Source organism: Rattus rattus, chromosome 4, assembly GCF_011064425.1.
Source record: "Rattus rattus isolate New Zealand chromosome 4, Rrattus_CSIRO_v1, whole genome shotgun sequence".
Taxonomy (NCBI): domain Eukaryota; kingdom Metazoa; phylum Chordata; class Mammalia; order Rodentia; family Muridae; genus Rattus; species Rattus rattus.
Window position 1 is genome coordinate 38,405,564 of NC_046157.1, and position 8,454 is coordinate 38,414,017.

General features: G+C 37.2%; 1 non-coding gene and 1 pseudogene across 1 annotated transcript; one reads left to right on the forward strand and one right to left on the reverse strand.

Moving 5' to 3' along the window:
• Positions 1–5,868: 5,868 nt before the first annotated feature.
• LOC116899891 lies at positions 5,869–6,005 on the reverse strand. The gene has a single exon (XR_004387871.1). It is a non-coding gene; the product is annotated as a small nucleolar RNA SNORA17 (small nucleolar RNA).
• A 430-nt stretch (positions 6,006–6,435) lies between these two features.
• Positions 6,436–6,559, forward strand: LOC116899889 (annotated as a pseudogene).
• Positions 6,560–8,454: the final 1,895 nt, after the last annotated feature.

Sequence of the window (8,454 nt, forward strand, 5' to 3'; positions counted from 1 at the left end):
AGAAGGGGAAAAGGGAGTGTTTGGGGAGAGGGACCACCCTTAAATCAGAAGGGGGAGGAGGAAGGGATAGGGGGCTTATGGACTAGAAACCAGGAAAGGGAATAACATTTGAAATGTAAAAAAAAGTCCAATAAACAAATAAAATAAAAAAGTCTAGGGATGCTTCTTTTTGTAAAGAGGATATAATTGTTCCTAATTTTCATCCTTAGCTGACTTTTCAAATGAATCTCAAAGAGAATCTTTAGAAGTGTTTTAACATTAGGAAATTATGAAAGCAACAAGGCAATTTTAGAAGTCTTGTGAGCTTTTTTACATATTTAACCTTTCTCTATTTATTTTCTAGTATAACACTTAAATTAACTTCAGCTGAAATACACCCTATGCATTCTGAAATAGTTGAAGAGACACTTCACTTATTAAATTTCTATTTCAAAACTTAACATAAACATTATTATTATAGTGTAGCTCAAAGTCATTTCTTATCCACAAACATGCAAATACAGCAAGAATGCTTTTATTATAGACAGGTCATTTTTTTTTTAAATCAGGTGATTCTTACATTGAGATTTTTGTTAGCCAATGATGTTATTGTAAATCATATGACCAATTTCAGTGTCGAAAATTATTACTGTTTATATTTACTCAAATCTGGAAGATATAATAGCAATCATTCTCATTTTTTTAAAGGAACTCGAGGAAGAAAACCAAAAATATTTAAGTAGTTTGAAGCACGGACGATAGACAAGAGCATCTGTGATGCACTAAAGACAGCATCAAGGACAATTGGCTAACAACTTAGAAAGGATGAAGGGAAGTACCCTTCCTAAGGCAGAACAATTTGGGATATTGGTTCAGGTCTAGAACTACAGAAATCCAGTTTCCACGTCAGAAAGGGACTGGAGCCATGCAAACATGTAATGTTTATCTGCAATTCTAGTAAATGAGACAATAAAGACTTGTGGCCCCCTCAGAGGTTGTCCTGTAAGGACCATATTTCACATGGTACAAAAGGAAAGGGACCCTATTATGGGTAATATAGCGATTTCTAGAGAGAACAGGAGTGGAGGAGAGTAACATGGGGATTTGAGGGTAAAAGAAACTGGCCTGAAGGGTTCAGATTATCTGCCCAACTGCAATAAATATAAACATAAAGCAACTTTGAATATAATGCACAATTTTTGGAATTTTTTCCTTAATAAACTTTTTTAAAAGCCAGAGAAAAAGATTTTTCAAATAATGCAAATGATACTTTATTAGTATGTAAATAATCTGTCTTCTCTAATATTATAAACAGAAATAACATGTAGTCTTTTGATAATTTAAAACTTTGTTAATGTTACTGAAATCTATAGTTTTACTTTATATACATGGTATAAGACATTAACTGTAAAAAAAAAAAAAACGTGAATTTCAGATTGTATCTCATATACCCATGACATAAAGAAACAATATTGATTGGCATATAAGCTAATCAATCATTTCTCCTAAGTTATTGAAACAAAAACACTTTTCAAAAATATTTTCTTTGTATTAAAAAGGTTTAAGTGAGTAATGTTTATATATATATATGTATATATATATATATATATATATATATATATATATATATGATATATAAAATTCAGGTGGACATATGTAGCTGTCCGTCCAATTATCATACATGCCTTCTCAACTTTCTTACAACAAAAGGCTGATAAAAAAAGTAAAGGTTTTCACATGTTTAGGTAATCAATGTTCTACATGACATGTGTCTGGTAAATTGAATACCCTAATGCCATCAAAGTGCTGATTCAAGGCTAAAAGGACAGGAACACTCTTTAGCAATGTGATTGCACAGAACAAGATGTACCTTTAATGGGCTAAAGGGAATAGTGTAGGGTCTCATGCCTCAGGTCTTGGGCTGAAGGCTTTTGGTTTGAGATCAATGTGATTAATTTCAGAAAAACTGGCTGAAGAATTCGTTATTGGCCAGTTACTACAGAAAGTAACCGTTGCAAATGTGGCAATCTCCTGCAGAAGGTGAGAGGTGACAGTGTCAGTCTCCTATAGAATGTGAGAAACAAAGGTATCAGTCTCCTGTGGAATGTGTGAGAGGTGAAGGTGACAGCCCTCATCTTGGAGCCTGGGCTTCTTGCTCCTCCATAATTGAAACCATTTACAGTCATTTTAATTTCTTTAGCATTATCACTTTAAACTAGAATTTCCCCATGCCATTAAAATTTTATAAAATGTAATTTTAATTAAAATGCATTTTAAGAGATCTTAATTTACATGATCATTTTAAACTGTTCATCTTGTAGTTTGATATTTAATTATTGTTGCTTTTGATTTATTTGAGCACATTTTCAATTTTTATATGCTAATCTTCTGTAATTATTTTCAAATGTTCTAATTATTTTAATGCTTTGAATAAAGACTCCTAAAATTCAATCTGGAAATACTGATTAATTTCAAATCATCTGAAATATATTAGAATATGCAATGGATTACTTTATTATAAGTACATTAATGAAGCAGTCCAAATTTAGGTTAAACTAGTACACTGTAATATTAATTACATAATAAACTTATCAGAAGAAGAGTGAGAAAAAAGTATTAATTAGCTTTCAGACAAATTGTTTGGAAGTTTACTTTTAAAAAAGAAACATTTAAGTTAAAAACTACATTATCGTTTTCTGTGATTTTTCTAAATCAGAGAATACAGTATGGATTGATAACATCTAGAAAACAGAATTAAGAAATATACACAAGTTACATTTTTCAGTTATTCAGACAAATATTAATTTTGCTACAGCATGAAAGGATTTTATGAATGGGAATAACATTTATAACAAGGAAGGACATCGTGCTTGAAAATTCTACTTTTGTTATTGCTGGGAGGCTGGCCTGACTTTCTGAGAACCTACTATGAGTATGGAAGACTTGACCCTTGAACTCCCACAACAGCGTATGTTATCATTTCATGTCTCTTACTGGTTCTGTTTCTTTACAACTGAGCATGGCGCTCATGTTTTGCTATTATTGCACAGTTGTCCACTATTGTGACAAATGTAACTAATGTTTCAGTTCAGTTCCCTTCTGTAACTATTATCCCCATGTAACTATTTTATACAACCCAGGTCCTAGATATTTAATAATTCTGCTTCTAATAATTTTTGGCCTCATCCTTCTCAGTCCATCCACAATTTCAGCTTTGCTTCACAATCTCTTGTCATGCTTCTTCTAGGGCTAACTTCACTACTCTTCAAATTTCAACATACATAAATCTTTCATAAAGTTCTTTTTTGGGGGGATAAGTCCAGCCAATATATGTGTTCATAGAATATCATAATTTCTATCACAACTATAATTATTATAGTGGTTACTTATTCAAATACTGATCATTTGGATTTAGGTTTTCTTTGGCTGTGAAAATGCCACCATGTCCAAACCTGAACAAACAACAAAAACTAGATTAATAACAAACCTGTATAATATGGAATTGTCCTTCCTATAGGCTTTTGCTCTTGTGATCAAATCCATAGATCACTTCAATTGTCTTATGAAATGAAAATTATTCTATCATAGGGAATAAAATAGAGAATTATCATGTCTGAGCTAGAGTTCCGCTATCAAGACCACTTAACGCTCTTGCAGAGGCCCCAACGCACTTCCTATATCTACAGGAAACCTCACAACTATCTATAACTTCAGTTATTGGGGAGCCGGATATTCTTCTGAAGACCACAGGTACCAGGCGTGGACATGGTACATTTCGGTGACAGCAAAGCACTCATACACGTGAAATAAAAATAAAATATATTCTTTTAAAAAATATGGAACTTTATGTTCTTGAGCATGTACTTATGTCTAGCAATTCCAAAATACATTTATATGGTCAATACATGAAAATTATATGTTTTGTCAACTAAAACAAAATGACAAAGATACCTCTGGACAAAATAAGAGGCATGAGGAATCTGACAAGCAAAAGGGACTACCATAGTCTACCTGTGTAACTCTCCTCCAAAACTGTGTGATATTTACTCGCACAAAAATACAAGGAATTAAAAATAGTTCTCAAATAGCAATGAAATCACAAAATAGAGTTACATGATGGTACATCGCATCCTTACAAAAAATCAGAAAACATATTTTGAATGAATATTTGACAATGATCTTAGAATAGAAATGAATTATTAAAAAATCATTAGACAGTGTTAATTTTTAAGTGAATTCAGTTTGGTCTGTAAGAATATTTTCTATTTAAAATACTATTTAATTAAATGTACAATAACATTATTAGGGACTAGCCTTCATTATATAAAGACGTTACATAAGTATCAGTAATATTTTTGAAGAAAAAGTATAAATTCAAACAGTATCATCCAACTTCCATTTCCTCAAAATTATGTTTTATTTCTTGTTATTAAAACTTATATACTCAGATTTACAGAATACTTCTAAGAAAACCAGAAATTATGTAAAATAAACATTATAATTTTTCCTGTTCACTGTTTACATTCTGATCATGTAGTTCTTTTTTACTCAGTGAAAACACTGAGTCCCTGTCTTTGGAGAAAAACAAAAATACTTCATTAACATCTTCCTTTTTTGATAAGTTCTACTTAGACACAGTGATTCTGCTGAAAAATAAGAAACACATAGTCTAGATTTTGAACACACACACACAGAGAGAGAGAGAGAGAGAGAGAGAGAGAGAGAGAGAGAGAGAGAGAGAGAGAGAATGAATGATTGAGTGAATTATTGTTACATTCTACTTAGGAGTAAATTTTCTGTACAATAATACTGGAACTGTGTGGAAGATCCAATTGCTTATTTTGTTAGCATGTATGTTTGTTTGATCAATACATATTTTTTGCTGTTTTCAAACAATAGTCAAAATCTGCACAGAAAAATGAAATTTGATGTTTTGTTACAACTCAAGAAATTTGATGAAGGCAAAAAATTAAAATACCCCATGCTAGCAGTAACCTGAGAACGTCCTTCAGGATCTATACAGTGTTCAGTAAGACTCTCATATCCAAACATATTCATCTAGATTTTCTGAAAAAAAAAACACATTTGGAAATAGTGACTTTTAGATCGTAGTTGTTAAAACTAGAGTGTAGATTAAGGAAGACACTAATACTAGGACTCATCTCTACAACAGAGAAGATGAGTAGAGAGATGGGCACAGACAGCGGAGTAATGTGTCTGCAAATGAGACCACCTAAAAGCTTCAACACCAGATTCTGCAAAAATTGAAAGCAGTACCCTCTTCAGCAGCAGATCCAGGAAGCTTTGACTGCTCCAATCCTGGACCTCAAGCTCTAGATTTCAGAACTCTTAAAAAAACCTTTCATATCATTTTAAACTACTAGTTCCTGATGATCTGTTCTAGCACTCAGATGAAACCACTCATTACCCTCCCAAGCTTTCCAGTCTCCAACAGACTGTCTACGGCATAACATCTGCACGTAAGACTCAGCAGGGTGGGCAGAAAGGTTCTAAGATCCAGAGAATTAAAAAAAAATCAGAACCTGTAGTCTGGTCTATAAATAACAGGGAAGCTACATCTATTAACTTCAATAATACACCTGCTTAAACATGACCTAGACAAGGTCTCCACCAACAGAACTTCTACTGTGATAGGGGTAAGTCACACTGGACCCCACCACTGGAGAAAGAGCTGCAGAAATAATTTTAATGTCCATTTTGATCATCACTTACATACATTCTCAACTTCTTAAAATATTCTCAGGAGTAAATGTGTAAGACATGGATGCCATCTAACTATGCCTCCTAGTGACCAATTATCCACACTCTGCTGTCTGAGTGTGAAAATGACGTAAAATACTAACCTCGTCTGTTTTGTCCTTTTCAGGGAATGCTAGGCTACTAATAATTCAGATGTTCATAGGTCAGAACGCTGAGTATAGACATAACATTTCTGCCACCTACCTACACATATGTGACCCATGGTATTAATTAAGCCTGCTACATCTGCAATGTGTTTGTTTAGAGATTCCAAGAGATGGCATTGCAAAGATACTTCAAGACAGAACCAGGCAAAATGAATGTGACATTTGGCTTTCTGTGTTTCTCTTTCAATGTAGCGTGAGTCATGACGCCTAATTGTGGGATGTTTGGTTGACATGGTAAGATTTTGATGAGCTTTCTCCATGTTTTGTTTAGAATATAATTTCATCTTTTATTCTGATCTCTTAGCTGCTCCTGCCATTTCCCAATGTTATATCAGACACACACTCACACACACACACACACATGCATGCATGCATGCACGCACGCACACACACAGGCACGCATGCACACACACACACACGCATGCATGCACATGCACGCACACACACACACACACAAACGCACACACACACACACACACACACACACACACATACAAATTTGTAGTTCACAGAAAATTGCTAATTTTTCCCCGCCTCTAATGGCATTGCAGGTCTGGCTGCTGTGCACATGAGTGTATGTAGATGGCAGAAAGGCTACGTTTATACACAGTGGTCTGACCTGGGAACATCTGAATTATGAGTTGCTCAACATTCCCTGATAAAAAAGACAAACTTGTGACAACCAACAGCCCAGAGCCAGTGGACCCTGAGATGGAGCTAGCCTAAGATAAGAGCCACTAGTTCTGAGCCAGGTAGGCAAGGATGGTCTTCTAGGACAGGGACTAGAAGAACTTTATCTAGGACGAATGGTCCTGTGTAGGTGTGAGCCCAAGACAGACAACCCTTACAGGGAGTAGCTTAGGCAGGCCAGGTAAGGAAAGAACCATAGATGACCCCCAGACCTGTGCCACGGTGCCTGGTCAGAGAGTTAGTGTGAGATGACCACCAGTCCTGTGCCCTGCAGTCCTTGAGAAGCATACCATTCCCAGCGCCATAATGCATGAACCAGTTATAACCCTCCAGAGACCACTCCTGAGGTGGCCTGAGATACTTAAGAGACTCCCAGGCACCACTAAAAGGAACAAGAAAGTGGTAAAGATATGGAAGAGAAAGAGACAGTAGGATGTGGACATGAAGAGAGGCTGAAATGGAGTCTACAGCATAGTGAAGAATAGCCTGATGTGGATAGCTGGTAATCCCATCTGGGACCATGCTGGGATCCTAGCCTGTGCTGCCACTGGCGGCCATGTCTGTGCCTATGGCACTGCAGTAGCAGAGATTGGTTACGTCCAAAGGTCAAGCAAATAGTTCTGATGTGGGCTGCTTCCTGGAGACATGTTATTGTCTAAGGGTTGTGCAGAACTGCCCCACTCCTCAACTGGGAGATCATCCTGAGAGATCTAGCTATGAGATCTAGCCTTATCTGTATGAGATAAGGAGAAGTACTCCTGCCCCTAGACAGCTGTAGTACTTGAGAGAGCAAACCCTGCACATTGTGGGAGTTGAGGGTAAGCCATCCACTCGGATAGCAGCATGAGAAAGCCCTCTCCACCTTTTGTCTCCTGTACAATGGTGTGAACAAGGGAGAGATATCCTCTTCTCCCATCACTTCTTACTACCTATGTCAAGTGGGAGACCTCGCCCTGGGATCATGATAGAAAGAGGGCTTTACCCGCCTCTTTCCAGTATAGCACTCAGGAGAGCTGGCAGTGCACCTCACCTTGGCATCACCCCAAGGGCATGAGTATGGAAGAGATGTTCTTGCCTCAGTCTGCAATGTGCTGACACTAGCCAGGGAGAGAACCCCTTCTTTCACTTTTATCCTTACCACAAGCAGAAGAGGTGTATCATGAGAACAGGAAGGCTGTCCCTACCCCTCACCTGCCGCAATAGGAAAACAGACCCTACACCTTACCTAGGCAGCATGGTAGAGTTGAACCTAATGGTGGAGGCATGGGGCACTGAGGATGTAAGCATGGGAGAGCTGACCCTGCAACGTTTACCATGCAGCATCATGGGTAAGGGAGAGATGCCCTCCTTCTCCCTCACTCCTTGCCATATATGACAGGTTGGAAACCTGGACCCAGGATCATGAGAGTGGGATAACTACCCCTGTCCCTGACTACCTTACCTGGGCATCATAGTAGAGCTGGCCCTGGTTGAATGAATTAACAGGGACCTTGCTCCCTGTACATGAGAGTGGGAAAGTTGGCAGACTGACCAGCTCACATGCCACTCAGGCCCATACTCTAGGCTTTGAATTTGCCCACCTCAACATCTATCCCATGGATGAGCTGCTGGAGTACATGAAGAGGCTGATCCTCCTCATCCAATACTACAAAATCTCCATAACATAGGGCAACAACAAGATATTAGAGAGGAACCCCAATGAGGTTCCACTATTGATAGAGTAGCAGAAGCTAGAGGCTTCAAACCATACTGAGCCACTGCAATGAACATTTGCAAGCAAAGAAGTATGGACAAAAGGCTATACTATGGGAAACATTGTGACACATTACACTTTCCCAAAACAAGAATTTTTTCTCAG